The 17,772-nt window shown below is 39.6% G+C and overlaps 1 protein-coding gene across 2 annotated transcripts in view; it reads left to right on the top strand.

The window, feature by feature from the left end:
* Nucleotides 1-17,772, top strand: part of LOC127653175 (voltage-dependent calcium channel gamma-3 subunit-like) — a 61,560-nt gene that overhangs the window by 1,561 nt on the left and 42,227 nt on the right. The window lies entirely within an intron of this gene.

The raw sequence follows: 17,772 nt of genomic DNA, 5'->3' as shown, positions 1-17,772 counted from the left end.
CAGCTCAAACAATGACACAGGTTTTATCTGAAGAATGAATGTAGGTGCTTTTATAAAATTATCAGATTCACATTTCTTCCTTTTAAACCCTCCAAAAATTGGGCCCATTCACATTTATAGTAAGTGCCTAACTGTAATGTAGATTTTTTATTTTTTATAGAAAAGGAGGGATTCAAGAATGAATTTTAGTGGTTATCAACCTAATGCCAGAAATGCTGTCGATTGATCTTAACTTGGATTGAACCCGAAATATTCCTTTAAAATAAAAATGTGGTAGCAGCTAAATTAACTGATTTTGTTCTAGTCAAAAATATTATTTAACATCACTGAATAAACCTGAATACATCAGGTTACACCAAAAAAAAAAAATAATAATTTTAAGGGTTATGTTAGGTAGAATTAGCTTCTTAAGGAAACAATTGCAGATTACCACTTTTTACATTGCCTTCAAATTTAAGAGAACATTGCCTTCAGACAATATTTTCAATCTGTCAGTAAAGGTGCTCAGAACAATTGTCACCTGTCTGTTGTCCAATGGGGTTTTAAAGGAAATACAAGGGAAATCAAAGCCAATTCATAATAGCAGCCTAAAGACTTACATACAGCATACTCTATGTTTTTTTTTTTAGCAAAATACCCTATAGAGTTTGACAGTTGTTACAGAACCATTTGAAACATACACTTGTAATTCAAATGTATAGTACATCCTACTCAAAAACATGATGATGGCTCGTTACTCTTGCTTATCTTCTTCCTCACTTCTCCTCTTTTTTCTTATCTTTTTTACCCTCTTTCCTTGTCTTTGTCCTCTAGACAGTTTCATTCTAATTCCATGCCGTTTAGATTTGGGCAGCTCTGACATCGCTTGACTGGGAGTGGAATAATGTACTTCATAATGTCTTTTCAAACTTTGATTAATCTCCTGCCCCAGGGAACTCAGTGAGGTGACATGACTGCAGTGTGATGGGAAGATCCTCATTTTTAATTGAAAGGGATGGGTGCAATCCAATAGATGTGGCCATGGCAGATTACACAAATCCAGTGATTGACTTTTCAGTATTAATTTAATTGAAGTGTATGTCACTGTCACCCAGTGCAACAGATACCCACAACCACATTTGATCCACTTTAGGTAAAAAAAAAGATTCACATGAATTATTTGCTTTGTATAAATGAGGGATTGATCTATCAACATATGTATAAACCTATCATTCTGAGTTGTGGTCTATGCCTGTCCATACATACATCTTTAAGGAAGGTCATAATTAGGCTTTCTGTTAGACAAGACTCTAGTATGCATGACCAGCCACCCTGAATATAACCTTCAAAAGTGTGCTGTTCTACTGCCACTCATTACCTTCAACATTTTCCCCCATGCATGACAGCTTTGCTTTGCCTCTAAATGTAATTTAATTATTTAGTCTTGATGCATGTTTATGCATATTGTTCTTGAGAGATTTGGTCCCTGTGCATTTTTTTTAAAGACCCCATTATTTTGTTATTTCTTTTTCTGTTTTGTGTCTTATCCTCCATGTTTGTTAGCTTTGAGTTTATTGATATGTTTGTGTCCTCCTAAAAGTGGACAGTTATTTCTTAGCTGTTTTACTCATTTAAAATTGACAGTCTTTCTCATCTGGAAAAACTCATCTGGATGACGCATCTTGCACTTGCAAAATTATTGACCAAAAAACTATTTTTTGTCGTTTTGTACGTATCACAGCAGTTTCATAGGGAAATTAACACTAAAGGCACTACAATAACAATTTTGTTAATTCACTTTCACACAAATTGGTAAAATTGTTTGTCAGTTAATAAAAAATTACTTTTCACAAAATTACTGTTCTTCACACAATAATATCTTATGACTTCTAAACAGTTTACTATAGCACATGACTTGTAAGTTAATACATTTAATTTTATTGTTTGTATTACAAAACCAACTGCATTTACAAGCTTAATCGAGTATATGAGTCTTGAGGAGCATGCAAGATGACATGAGACAAAAAGCACCACAAAATGATGTGGTTGTTTCAGCAAATGCATTTTTTTAAACCACCATCGATTAGGTTGTTGTTTAAGGTTTAGGGTAGAAAGGCAGTTTTATTGTTTACTCTGTTTACACCACTCAACCCTTTTCCACTGAAATTGCGATGGTTCTCGTACCGAGACTGTGCTCAGCTGGCCTGTGGCTGGTACAATCTAGAGCCTATCGCAAACCGGCTGTGCTTTTCCACTGACTTGAATCCCGAACGGTGGCGTTACGGTTACGTGGCTATGTGGTAGATTTACGTGACTATCTCACTTGCCCATAAACAAACATGGTGCATCACAGTATTTGTATACAAATTTATCTTTTGTTTTTGAGGACATATTTAAACACACAGAGAAATTCAATCCAACATTGAACATAACTACTGTTGTTTTTTTGAAAACTTCACCTGGTGACAAAACATTATCCTGCCCACCTGAGATAATCGGTGTGTAGAGACCAGCAAGCTTTTGGGGCTTATTTAAACTATCTTATCTGTGGAGGAAAAGTAAGGAACAGTTAGAGAATTAACACCGGCCCAGGAGCCCACCCCCAAACCATGTTGGTGGAAAATTGCTATCCGAAGACATTTCACTTCGGAAATCAGAAATGTCGCCTCAGTCACATAATATTCATTAGACGAATACTACCTCCTTTCTACTAGCAATAACAAGTAGAAAATCATGGTTAACAGCTGTGACGTAAACGTTATTGGCTATTTAAAAAAAGGGACGAGCCCTTCGATACGTCCCACCCCAACTTTCTGTTTCAAAAGGAAATGCGTCTGTACAGAAAAAAAATGATTCTTTGCTTGTAAACCAATTTCATGGGGACTTTGAGTAGTGTATTAAATGTGCTGTTTGCATCATGTGTCAAAAGGCATTTTGGATGCTAACGGTTTTGACTGTAAAAGACTGTAAAGGTGAGGACTGAAAGTGCATATTGCTGGATATCTATGAGTGAGGCCTTAGTACAAGAAGGGAGTGTGTTTGTGAAAAATTTCAGGTCACAGTACCTTACAAATTCAGCATCCTTTCATGTCCAGCAGTCAGGTCTGTTAAATGCCCAGGGAAAAGTTCAAGTACATCTCTGTGTGCCAATATGTAAATGACTCTGCAGGAGGTCTCAACAGCACTACTGATCGAGACTTCCTGGAAAAGCTGTAAATACTGTAAGTGTGAGTGTAAGTGTGAGTTGGATTTGATGGGCAATAAGATCATGATCCCTGCCATGTAATTGCAATTTAAATGGCAAAGACTGATGGTACCTTCATATGTTTTTAGCAAACATGGTATCGGACCATTATAATTCATTTGAATAACACGATCAGTGTGAGGATGTGATTAATTGCTTTCCGTCCCATTTCAACTCCGACTCACATCTTTTTTTATCACTATTATATTTTATTCAGCTTTTTCCTTGATACGTAGTTGCCAAAAGGCATGACTTTCAGCCAAAAATGAAAATAATATAAATAATGTAAGCACCTTTATGTTTTTCCAAAACAGTGGAACCCAACAAGGAGACATTTGGAAGAATGTTAGTCTCAGTCACCATTCACTTTCACTGTGTCTTTATTTTTATAAATGAAATTGAAAAGCAACTGAGGCTTATATTCTGCCTAACGTCTCCTTTTGTGCTTCACCACAGAGAGAAAGTTAAACAGGTTTAAAACAAGAGGATAAGTAAATGATGGCAGAATTTTCATTTTTAGCTGAACCATCCCTTTAAAGGAATATTCCGGGTTCAATACAAGTTTAGCTCAATCAACAGCATTTGTGGCACAATGTTGATTACCACAAACGTTAATTTCGACTCGTCCCTCGTTTTCTTAAAAAAAAAAAAAAAAAGATATTATCTGGGTCACAGTGAGACACTTACAATATTAGTGAATGGGGCCAATCTGAAAATGTTAAATATAATCACCGTTTAAAAATACTCAATGTGTCAATATTTTCAAAAGTAAACAGTATGCATATTAACAAGTTTTTTGTGTGATAAAATCACTTACTGACATTTGCAGTGTCAAGTTCTGTCCAATTTTACAACTTTGTTGCCATGAAGACGTAACGCTGTAAACACGAAACCCCAACAACTTAATAGCTCAAATAATACATACTTTTAACAGAATAATTAATGTTAGTGCTTTTATAAAATTATAAGCTTCACATTTCTATTTTTAAACTCTCTAAACATTGACTTTATTCACTTCCATTGTAAGTGCCTTAATGTAACCTCGAGTTTTGCTTTTTTGAAAGAAAAGGAGAAACGAGTCATAATAAATTTTTAAGGTAATCAAAATTATGCCATAAATGCTTTTGATTGAGCCTAACTTGTATTGAACACAGATATTCCTTTAAATATATATGGCATGTCATCATAGAGAGATGCATTATTGTTTATGTATGTAATAATAAGGAAGCACTCTGGTGGAATTTAACCCTGGTATGCTGAATGGAGGTATAAGATTAATGCAGTATCGCCCCAAGTGCAGGTGGATCTCAGGGGAACTGTTTGGCCATGCTCAGAATAAATTATGACCTGGGAACTGAGGTGTTGGGGGGAGCAAAGCAGGAGTGATGAAGAGGGACTCTTCCTTCCAAGTGTGCACCCAAGCAAAGCCTGTCTCATACACTCTCATCACGCACACACATCTCCTTGGAAACCAGTCGCTCCCGTCTGTGAGATAGGCCTTCTCCATACCTTCCCCCATCCTCAACTCTGCTTTCCTTCCTCCTCATCCTCCTTTTCATTCCCCAATTCACAAAGGCTTTTGAGAAATACAAATACGAAAAGCATTAGATTCTGCCTGCTCATCATGTGGCATCTCAAACATGTTTCAAACATCCATGCACCAGTGGACACGCAAAGGCTTATACCTGCATAAAGACAATGAGACTGGCTCGTTGAGATATGAACATATGACCTCATAAGCACTCTTATACTGCCACTCGGGCCTAGTCATGAGTTTTTGCCTTTTAAAAGTTGAAAGGGCTGTTAGACATGGAACAAAGGGTTGGGGTAATACACAAGGCGATGGTGGACTTCATTTGTTATGGCAGTGGTAATGGAAGAAACTTGTCAGCACTTTGCAGAACATTGTTGAAAAACATTGTTTTTATCTATACACTAGCAGAATTGCTTTTTTTTTTGTGCAATTTAAATGAACTGAAGAGATTAATAATGAATGTTTATTTGTGTTAAAGCCCATTCAGTATATCAGTCAGATATGCTTTCACCATTTTCATTTATTGCTGCTGACATGAGCTCCTACACATCTTGTGTAAAGACTTATGAGGGGGATGTGACGAAAATTCCATCAAGATGATGTTACATGAATGAAAACGATGACAAGAAAGTAGTGTCTTCTTTCTTGGGAAATATATATGTTTAAATTGTTTTAGCGGGTCTGGATTCTGGGTATAAGTTGGTAGAAGGAAACTCTGGGATCTTGTTATTCCATGTTTCTCACTTTATTTGTATTGTAAGACAGAAGGAGTTGTTGAAAATACAGTATGCCCTCTGTGGACTTTGACTACTGGCACTAAATACAGAAGAAATTAGAAAGTAGTAGTAGAAATTCAAATACTGGCTAATACAATATTAATTCAGTATATTATGTCAAAATTAAGACATTGTTTTATGATTTAAATTCTGTCAAGATACAGTGGAGAAGGTCAATAACTTTGAGGTGGGACAGGCCAAAATCTGTATTTTATGTGGGGATACAGACATATAAGAGTGCTAGCCCTAATCGCACCGCTATGCCATAAGTCAGTGCAAAGTCAATGGGCATGGTCATGAAGTTTTGGTATTTTCGTGCAAGCATGCACTACGTCTAAGCGCAAGTGGGTTTGAAATTGCACGTGCAAAGCGCTAACTGGCTGTGTCATGTGCATATTAAAATTCTTCTCCCGCACCATCTGCATCCTATTATATATTTAATTTCCTGTCACCTATATAAACAAAAAGTCATCACATTCATAAGAAATAGGTTGTGTAAATGGACTATATATAAGTGAATTAGAAAAATAGAATGGACTTACTTTATTTTGTGCATTAACTGTTGAATATCAGGCATATTTCTATGACAGTAACATGCTCCTTTTATAAGCATGGAAAATGTGGTTCTTGTCAGGACCATGGATCACACTCTGTTAAATTATAGAGAATGCAAGTATTATTAATCTTTTTCATCTACTGACACACAAATCATGACTAGAATTAACAGTGATTGTATCAGAATGCACTTCACTTCTGTGGTTCAGTTTTGATTTTGAAAACTTTTATAAATTAAATGAAACACGAAAAAAAGAAACCAAAAATATTTCTAAATTCAAATTACACTTCAAACAAAACAAAAATATAATCAAAATGAAGTTGTCCAAAAAAACCCACACCAATCAAAAAACAATAACAACACCAAATCTCTTTTACTCCAAATTTTTCCACCACCCCTTTTGCAGTGACTTAAAAATCACTCTACGACAACAGGTGGAAAAATAACAATATAAATTAGTCATGAATAAATTTGTATATACATTATAAACATAATAATAATAAATAAATAAAAAACCTTGACCTAAAGATAGTTTAATACAAATATTTGTTACATTTAAACGGCAACAACAGTGATCGTCATGGACATAATTTGATGTTCCACTGTATTTTCAGAGTTTTAATATTAACTTTATTACCACCTGTTACTGGAATCTCTAAACTTGTGCTGAGATACATTAAGATGTGCTTTTGAAACATCTTAGCGCAATTACCTCTTTCTCAAGATAATAGCAATTTAATTTTGCGCCACTTCATTATCATGTAATACACCCACAGTTTGTGCGCATACTCCCTCTGATAGCGCAAACACTCCCACTCGTGCCCAGTTTAGATTTGTGCTGGCACAAAAATTGCACATTGCAATTTATAGAGCCCATGATGTCTTTAAAACCAGGTACTTTTCATTCTAAGTGAATTAAAAAAATGTATGTTAGAGTTTGTCTAAAATATATATTAGTTCTCACCAAAAAAAAAAATATGGGCCTCTAATGCGTTTAAAATAAGTTGTGAAGAACCACTTTCATGAAAAGTGCCCTATGTTTAAGAACATTCTATTTGTTGCTCTTTTAATGTCTAAGCCTGCGAAACCATGCAACATTTAGTAAAGCGAAGTATTAATATCCAGTGTTGTACAAAATCAATCAAATTTTGCTTCTAGTTTATCTCTCTATGGCAGCGTGTTTTTGAGGTGGTGAGTACATGGCGTTCTGTGAAGCCAGCAGGAAAATGTGGACCACAGTGAGTCACTGCTGTTACAGGCTTTTGCCTGTGATGTTGCCTCTGCCCCTGGCTGCGCTAACCTTTGTGAGGCAAATTACTCTTGATAGATCCTCTAACAGCATTGGTTAAGCTTGCAAAAATAGCTTCCTACGACTCCTCCCCATTTCAGTGGCTTAGTGACCAGAGATAACATGGCTGGCCCCCACTCCTGTGGGTCTGAGGTAGTACGGTGAACCCAGCACTCTCATCTGCATTCAAACAGGCCTGCTCTTAATGTACAAGACTGCAGTTTGGGTTATTCAAATGACCCTTTGATTGCTGCCCAGCACAATCAATCAAGATTTACTCTCAAGAGGTAACGCATCAATTATCAAAAATTGGTGACAATAATTGGGTTCAGATCAAGCAGGGGGAAATTTGAAGAGAGGGGCATTGTTTTATCATGCTTTTGAGTATGTGAATATAATGAATACAAGTACTTTACTGCTGTCGTGACAATCAGCGCACATTTTGTTTTCTGCTGGTTGTGCGTGACAGTTATGTAATACATTGTTTTCCTGCAATTGTGATTCCTGTGAAAATACATTTATACCGCCTATGTGCATTTACACATGTAAACATGCACAATTTTGTGATACATAGACTGCTTCTCATTTTACTTTTGGTCCTCCCAATTTTTGCCCCCTGAAGCTCTAAAGTGAAACTTCTCCTATATGTACTGTACTTTTCTGTGAAAGACATCCATCAAGTGGCATATTATAGTTGTATGGATGTTAGCCTTGTCCTCCCCTGACCTTAGTGCAGTGAAGCAATCTATTTTGGATGTTTGCCCACTGTATATGTAAACACACACATATACACACAGACCTGCCAGAGATACTAACTGGCTCACATTAGGCTGAGATAGAAATGCCATGGCTGGGATTAATGACATATTGGTTACTGTAAAAGGGTAGTGCTGAATAAAGTAAGAAACTGTATTATATTGACAAGAAGGACAGAGTGCCAAGAGAAAGCAAGCCTGAAAAATCTGTTTGGGCAAACACTTTTCAATGAGTGTTGATTTAAGTGATAACAGGTCTTCTCAGAACGTGTTGCTGGCAATCCATCTTTGAGTGTGTGTGAGCGTGTATGCGCGGCCCACTTGCTCTGACACTAGTATTGTCACCTTGTTGCCCCTCAGAATGGAGACATTCTGAAAGGCAAGGCATCTATTAGGGGTTGGAATCAGCAGGGATCTTGTGATACAATATAATCAGTTATGTCGCTCCCTGCACGCATACTACGCAGCCTGCGTTGGGCACGAACTCCCTAGGGGGCACCATCTTAACCTAGGGGGTCACCAGAAACTCCACAGGTTGCCCATACTCGCACGTTTTATGCTATTCAAGGACCCGAAAGCAGTTGCGGAACACAGATGATAGCTTCATGCTCGCATCACGACAACCCCCACGCTCGCATCGCTCACCCTCCCCCGCCCCACGATTGCAGAGCAATGCGTAGGGCACTTATTTCTCGACTTAACATGAAACGTAAGTTTCTTGTAGAATTTACAGGCCTACAGTAAAAGAAAACATATTTTCCCAAGTGTTGAATGCCCATTTACAGTCTGAATTGAATGTTGGTGAGATAAAAGACACCATATACCGCAAAATAATGGAAAGGAAACATCTTTCTATTGAGTTTGTCACCGCGTGCGGTACACAACAACAACCAACATGCACAGTGAAGTCCTATTCACAAACACTTGACTCTTATGAACCGATTCCTTTTAGTGAATCAAAACAGCCAGAGAAACCAGAGTATTCCGACAAACAAATTATTCTTATGAACCGGCTCTTTTTAGTGAATCCAGTGTAGTCAAAAATGACTCTTATGAACCAGTTATTTTAATCAATCATTCATAAAGACTCTCGAACTCAAAACTGACTGACTACTTTTCCTTATGCCAAGCTGTAATTAAAGATACTTATACAGCAAGTTGTTTTTTGTTATACATTTTTATTTATACAAATAAAAAAAACATTCAAACTAAATTTTTCAGCAAATTATCAGAGTAATGGCAAGTAGCATGAAAGTGAGATTGAAAAAGTTTGTCCAAATCATGTAAACATCTTAATCTGATTATTCTTTACACTCTGATTATTGTAATAATCTAAGTATTGGTGTACATGTAAACATAGCAACTGATTCGTCTATGATTAAAACACTAATAATGTATCAGTCAAATTCATTTAAAAAGATTGGGCAAAATTTCAGAAGTATGACAAAAAGTAATACAGATTCATGTGTATCTTGCACGTCCAGAGTGTGTTGTATCTTTTGAGGTGCTTGTAAATGACAGTGGTTGCGTTAGGGGAATGGGGGTAATTCTGTTTTGCCACAAATATTAACGTAAAAAATATAACTAAAAATATTGATTCTTGATGTGAAAATATCAATACTGTATTGTGAGATAAAATATCACAATACTCTAAAATATTGATTTACCCCCCACCTTCACCATCTATATTCACACTATATCGCTTGAACAAAATTCAAACAGCTTTGGAAAACACATGCAAACACACAAACATCCATGGCTAGCCTATACACTTAACCACTAATATACAAGCAAGTATGCGTGCTCATACTTTTCTATTGTTATAACTAAACACTGAGTCTTGTCTGCCACTAACAACAATAGGTCCAGCTGTTACTAGGTCCTCTGCAGTGTCAAACACAGACTTTCACACTCGTTTGGCAAACATTGATTGTGTTATTCTCTGGAGCTTTTCTCTTAATGTACTTAGAACTCAATAGTATTGCTATAGCTCTTCAAAGTAGTACTCACACAGGCCTGTCCATGCAAGTCACCACAAGAGTTATTGTGGCTTTGGCAATGAGTAAGTGTCTTCAATATCTGCAGCATGTCCACCTGCGGGGATTCATAAGCTCACTGCTGAACAATAGATATGGCTGTGTCCCTGTTTTTATGAGCTATCTGTCTTGTGTTTCTGTGATCTCCTGGTGTATTGTCATTAGGACGTCTGTTCCTCCATGTGTTATTAAGTGCCACTATCTCTCTTAGGCCCTAGTTGTTTACTCGCTTGCATTCACTCATGTGGAAAAGTCTATAGCATATAGCATATTACACGTAGATATCCAGCTCTATATTCCTGAGCTCTTGTATGTTATATACTTTTTTAAACAAAGTGCACACTGCAAGACTGAAACGTGTTGCCTTTTGAGGTTTTAACCTGTTGATACTCAATTCCCCACATGCGGTGGTGACGTGGTTACATTTAATATATAATTTACAGTCTATAAATGTAATGAATGTTAACAAATTATACATCTCACTCACTTCACTTTATTGTCACACTACCATTTACACAAGTGCAACAGTAGGTGAAAGTCGTGTGTGCAGTTCCGAGCAACATAGCAGTCATGACAGTGACGAGACATATACCAATTACAATAAACAACATATTTACACAACACAATTTACATATCAAATGTACACATTATTACACAACACAATAATAATATACAATGTACACTAAACAACACACACAATATAGAATACACATACAATAAAAATAAAAAATATATATATACAGTAGTTGTATTGTGGAGAATATATTTGACAGTCCAGTGTGAGATATAAGATTAATAAAGTGCAGTGCTGATTATTGATCGTGAGACATCAAGTGTTAAAATGTCTGATTGCTTGGTGGAAGAAGCTGTCATGTAGTCCAATGGTGTGGGTCCTGATGCTGTGATACCGCCTGCCTGATGGTAGCAGTGAGAGCAGCACATGACTAAGGTGGGTGGAGTGTCTGGTGATCCTCCCAGCTTTTTTCACACACCGCCTGTTATATATGTCCTGGAGGGAGGGAAGCTCACCTCCGATGATGTGTCTGGCAGTTCGCCCCACCCTTTGCAGGGCATAGCGGTTGTGGGCGCTGATATTGCGGTACCAGGCGGTGATGCAGCCAGTCAGGATGCTCTCTACAGTACTGGTGTAGAACCGCGTGAGGATTTGGTGGTTCATTCCAAACTTCCTCAGCCATCTCAGGAAGAAGAGGCACTGGTGAGCCTTCTTCACAACGGCCTCAGTGTGGATGGACCATGTGAGTTCCTCAGTAATGTGGACACCGAGGAACTTGAAGCTGCTGACTCTCTCCACCAGTGCTCCTCCATTAATGGTGAAGGGGCTGTGTTCTCTGTCTTTCTTCCTGAAGTCCACTACAAGCTCCTTGGTTTTACTGATGTTGAGGGAGAGGTTGTGCTCCTGATACCAGCGTGTCAGAGTGTGCACCTCCTCTCTGTAGGCTGTTTCATCATTGTCAGTGATCAGACCTACCACAGTCGTATCATCAGAAAACTTAACGATGGCATTGGAGCTATGTGTTGCCACACAATCATGTGTGTACAGGGAATACAGGAGTGGGCTGAGAACACCGCACTGCAAGGCTCCATTGTTGAGGGTCAGTGATGAGATGTTACTGCCCAGTCTAACCACCTGACGTCTTCCAGACAGGAAGTCCAGGATCCAGCTGCACAGTTTGCTGTTTAAGTCCAGAGCCCGGAGTTTCACATCAAGCTTGGAGGGCACTATGGTGTTGAATGCTGAGCTGTATGTGTGCTTTTTTTCCAGGTAGGAGAGAGCAGTGTGTATTGTAGATGCAATGGCATCATCAGTGGAGAGGTTGTTGCGGTAGGCAAACTGCAATGGGTCCAGAGAGGTGGGCAGCACAGAGCAGGTGTGATCACAGATTAGCCTCTCAAAGCATTTGCTGATGATGGGGGTCAGAGCAACAGGACGCCAGTCATTTAAGCAAGTGATTTTTGATTGCTTTTGTACGGGGACAATGGTGGATGTTTTGAAGCATGTGGGGACTGCAGACAAGGAGAGGGACAGGTTGAAAATGTCCGTAAAATCACCAGCCAGTTGGCTCGCGCACGCTCTGATGACGCGGCCCGGAATGCCGTCTGGACCCGTGACTTTGCGGATGTTCACCCGTCGGAAGGATCAGGTTACATCCGCAACAGAGACGGAGAATGAACCATCATCTGTAGCTTCGGCCGCGAGTACTCTCTCAGCGAGGGCGGTGTTATTGTCCTTGAAATGAGCATAAAATGTATTAAGCTCATCCGGGAGAGAGGCAGCGGTGTTCACGGCTGAGTTTTTATTCCCTTTGTAGTCTGTGATGATGTTAATTCCCTGCCACATACTTCTAGAGTCGGTGGTGTTGAACTCTCCTTCAATTTTGTGCCTGTACTGGCGTTTGGCTTCTCTGATGTGTTACGGAGGGCATAACTAGCTTGTTTATGCTCCTCCGCATTCCCAGAATTAAAAGCGGAGGTCCGCTAACATCGCCATTAAACCATGGTTTCTGGTTGGGGTAGATCCGTATTGTTTTGGTTGGAACAACGTCCTCTACGCACTTCCTGATGAAACACATTACGCTATCAGCGTAAAACTCAATGTCGCCATCAGAGGTGGACCGGAACATCTCCCAGTCCGCGTGGTCTTGTAGCATAGAGTCTGATTGGTACGACCAGCACTGGATCGTTCTGAGGGTGGGTGCTTACTGTTTCAGTTTCTGCCTGTAAGCGGGCAGAAGCAGAACAGAAGAGTGGTCTGATTTGCCAAATAGTGGGCGGCGGAGGGATTTGTAGCCATTCCGGAAGGAGAATGGCAATGATCCAAAACCCGGTCCCCTCTTGTGTTGAAGCTGATGTGTTGGTGGTATTTTGGTATTTTATAATTGGCTTTGTTAAAGTCTCCGGTAACAATGAATGTGGCCTCAGGGTGCGTGGTTTCCTGCTCACTTATGCTCCCATACAGTTCCTTGAGTGCCCGGTCTGTGTCGGCTTGTGGGGGGATGTACACAGCTGTGATAATGACCACTGTGTATTCCCTCGGTAGCCAGAATGGTCGACACAGAAGCATGAGATATTCCAGATCAGGAGAGCAGAAAGACTTTCCTCTGATCACACCATGATTTGTTGATCATAAATCATACACCACCACCTCTGCTTTTACCTGAGAGGTCTTTCTGAACTACTGAAACTACTTTCCGCTTGGTGCATGGAGAAACCCGCAGGTTCGATGGCCAAGTCTGGAATCTCTGCAGACATCCAGGTTTCTGTAAGGCAGATAATGCAGCAATCCCTCATCTCTCGTTGGAAAGAGATCTGCGCTCTCAGCTCGCAGAGCTTGTTGTCCAGAGACTAAACATTTGCCAGTAGTATACTGGGTTGCGGCGGTCGATTTGCACGACGTCTTACTCTGATGAGTATGGCGGCTCTTTTTCCCATTTTCCTTCTGCGTTCCTGCGGCCGGGCAGCCCAGACAAAGGGCTCCGCTGGTGCAGGTCGGCAACAGTGGTTCGGCACTGAGGAATTTGAAGTCCAGTTTTCGGTGTGCAATTGCAGAACCTATGTCCAAAATCATTTGTCTGTTGTATACAATAAGGCAGACAACATCCAAGACAAAATAACAAAAAACTGTAAACAAAATAAACAATAAACTGCAGTGTTGTGTCGGAGCTCGCAACACAGTCCCATCTTTTCAAAGGTCTAATGGTTCAACGTTGATATCCGATCTCTGTTTCACGATAGCAATGCTCCAGAAACAGCAATTTAGTTATTTGTGCCAAGAGTACAATGAAAACATGCAATATCAAAACGGGACTTCATACCTTTGTTATGAAAACGCGATCGCCAAATTAATCCAGTTCGCCACACTTGGGTCAATTGTCCATGGCAAACGTTCATTGAAAAACATCCAATAGCACTTTTTGTCCATAAAAGGGATTGTGACAGGGCGGAGGGTGGGGCTGGGTTGTGATTCTAAAGGCCGACTGCGGACGGTGGTGCGAGAGAGAGAGAGAGAGAGAGAGAGAGAGAGAGAGCGTTTACGAGCAGCTGACCATCGTGTGTTTATGTTTGTGTCTTTTTGGTTCAGTTTACAATTAAACTATTATTTATATTGTCAAGCCGGTTCTCACCACCTCCTTTCCATTGAACTGCTTTACACTGGTTCCAAAGACCCGGGAAGGAGGAGGGATACGCCGTAGTGGAGCTCTCGCCGCTACCATCCACCCCAACGGAGCAGCCATGGCTGTCTTCCAGGGGACAGAGGAGCTCGGCCGCCCTGGAAGCGGAGGAATTGGTTGCCGCCTGCGAGGGGAGAAGGGGCTCCTAGCCGACCGCCTGTATTAAATGAATAATAAAGTAAGTAATTTAGGTTTGGAACAACATGAGTGTTAGTAAATGATGTACAAATGATGAAAAAAAATTATGTTGTAGTGAATTACCCATTATGTCTATGACAAAAAAGACCCAGATTGCAGTCTTGTTTAGGATGCTACCACAAATTTCAAACTGGTTTGAAATCTGGTTGATCAGTCATCAGCAACCAGCATCCAATGAAATTGCACAAGAGAGTGGTAAACAAGGTCCAAAAAATATAATCAAACTTCTGCTCACATCACCCTAACCCACCTCTTTTCCAAATCTGTGCATATAATTACTAAAACGACCGCAAGCCCCTCCGCCATGATTTTGTTGACATTTTGTCAAAAATAAAGCTGTGTGAGCATGATTTGCAGGATCGTAGCTACAGTTGGGGAGGAAAAATATTGTATTAGTCTGCACATTGGTGTGTAAAACACGAACCAACAAAACAGAAAACAAGCCTTGAGTCTGATAAATGTGCGCAAAACGGCAAGCTTCAGTCTTGTGGTGTGCACTTGATATTACTGCCCTGGAATGCCACTACACATTTTGTCAAAATTTAGTTATGACCAAAATCGGGTCACTTAGATTATGAACTGTCCTTTGACAGACAGGTTTGGCTCAACTGTGCTCAGATTCAGAGAAAACCGAGTGAGATCATTTTATAAGAGATCATTTTCTCAGTTTCAGAGTTGGTATAGTTACTGTGTTTTGGCTTTGTAGGGCAAATTAATGTTAGTAAGAAAGAAACGGGACAGGAGATGAGAGAGTGATGGAACTGAATATTGATGTATGGAAATGTGTGTGTGTTTGTGCGCACCGTGTCTACTTCATCTCTGCATGAATACGGGCAGCACTGCTAGAGTGCTAATGAGCCAAATAAGTCCATTAAACTCCATGTTGGCCTGCGCCTGAGAAGACCTCTCTGTGGAGAATGGGCTGGCAGAAACCTTTGGCTGGCTTGCACAGGCAGCTTCTTGTACTCCTTTGTTTTTATGGAAAGCTAAATCAAGCATGTTGGCTTTAAAGAACAGTCATGAGATGAAGGCCATTCGATGTATGTGTCAGGAAAAATGCTTTTCAATTATCTTCTTACCAAAGCACATTGTCAGCATTAGCTGCTGTTTGACTCTCACATTTAAACCAGCTGGCTTTGAGTCCCTCCCATACGTACAATAAACGTTGAGCAGAATGCTCGTCATCCCTAGGATCAGGCTCCAATGGTGTCAGGCAAATGTTTGTCAACTGAACATCACTTTCATGGTTTTGCTGTTGAATGTGGTGCAGTAAACACAAATGTTCATGAGCTCAGTCTTTGGCGACCAGAAGACACAAATTTCTTTTTGAATTACGAATAGGGAATGCAGCCCACTTTAAATTACGCTGAATACTATCATTCCTCTGTCAAAGCACTTTAGCCTTGGTTGGGTGAGTTAGAGGTCTGCTGGGGTTCCAGGCCAGGTTTATGTTAGTTTTCATGTATAACTTAGGGTTTGCATCAGCGTTTGCATTTAAATATATTTTAAAATGTTTTACTATATATTGTAAAGCAGTGGTCTTCAACCATTTTCAGGCCAAGGACCCCTTGGTGGGTAGAGAGATGGATCCGGTACCCCGTTACATACTGTATAAAATTGAGTTTTGCATTTTATGCCTATAAAAACATGGATGGTAGGCTCCATATTATTGTATGTATATTTAATGATGTTTGCATTGCATAATAATTAAATGCTGCCCCGCTGAAAAGATAAGCTGATTTTAGCTGGTCGCCCAGCCTTGTCATAGCTGGTCAGGCTATTTTATTATGTTACTAAAATTGAATTTTCATCTCATGTGAGTGATTGATTTTATACATATATTTTTTAATTACTGTTGATTTAATTGAGTAATTTGTAATGAGGAAAACAATGACTGAGTACACCTTTATTTATGTTGATTTAAGAGTCATCGTCTTGTGTGTGTGGAACGTTAAGGACTGTGTATGCCAGCTTGATAATTTCAGCGTTAGCAGTTTATTTACACCAGGCCAGTACGCTAGTTTTCTAAAAGCATGTTGTTCTCTGCTCAACCGCACAGCGTGACCAACACAAAACAGACATGTTTACTCACACGACCCTCCACTGCATCGCTGCTAAACCTGATGTGTGTCGCGCTTGGAACGGCTTGTGATGAGCAGTGGTTGTGTGAAGGGTTTGTCCGGGCTGCATGCTTCTGCTGACTAGCACTGTTTAGTCACACTTTAAATTTGGCATGCCACTGTGAAGGACTTCAACATGTTGATAATTGATACTCCTGTTTCTCGCTGTCGCTCACATGCGAGTGAGTGCCACCAATGGTGGATCAAACAATAATTTTCAGACCCCCTGCGGTACCACCGCAGACCCCCTGGGGGTCACGGTCCCCCTGTTGAAGACCCATGTTGTAAAAGAATAGTTCATCCATGAATGAAAATTCTGTCACGGTTTTCTTACCCTTGTGTCATTTCAAACCCATATGGCTTTCTTTGTTCTGTGGAACACAAAAGAGTTTTGATATTTTGAAGTATGTTCCAGCTGCTCTTTTCCATATGATGTAAACAAACGCTGATCAGCTCCATATGACTCCAAAAAGGGCAGCAAAAATAGAAGTAATCTATATGAAGTAATCTATATGACTTGTGTATATAATTTACTTCTGAATTCAGGTTTGATGTCAATTACACCAAAAGCCATTGGTTCTCAAGTGTCTCCAGTGCTTGAAGTGGGCCAGTATTCACCTGTATGCAAAATTGCAATGAAGGAAAATGACGTCACAGTACCGGCAGCTATTCTTGCATACCGGCAGCTCTTATAATGTGAGATAAGATTAGAGATAAGAGTTTCTTGTTCAGTCTTACAATTTGATAATACCTTTTGGGTCAGGTGATAGTCTAATTTACAGGCCAAGATTGGACTTCAGCTTAATGCTCATGTAGACCTCTAAAATGAGTGTTTTTGGATAGGTTCAGAATAATAATCTACCCAAAAATGAAAAGTTTCTCATAATTTACTCAAACTCGTATGATTTTCTGTTGAACATGAACAAAGTTATTTTGATGGAGATATTATGTGAAGATATCTGTACAATGCAAGTCAATGGGGTCCAGCACTTCCAAGCTCTTAAAAAGGACATGAAGGCTCGGTTCAATCTATGTCTTCTGAGGTGATACGATCAGTTTTAGGTGACAACAGACCAAAATGTAAAGCCTCCTAGAT

This window comes from Xyrauchen texanus, chromosome 12, assembly GCF_025860055.1.
Source record: "Xyrauchen texanus isolate HMW12.3.18 chromosome 12, RBS_HiC_50CHRs, whole genome shotgun sequence".
NCBI lineage: Eukaryota > Metazoa > Chordata > Actinopteri > Cypriniformes > Catostomidae > Xyrauchen > Xyrauchen texanus.
The sequence above is the reverse complement of the archived record's forward strand: the minus strand, read 5'-3'. Positions and strand labels throughout refer to the sequence as shown.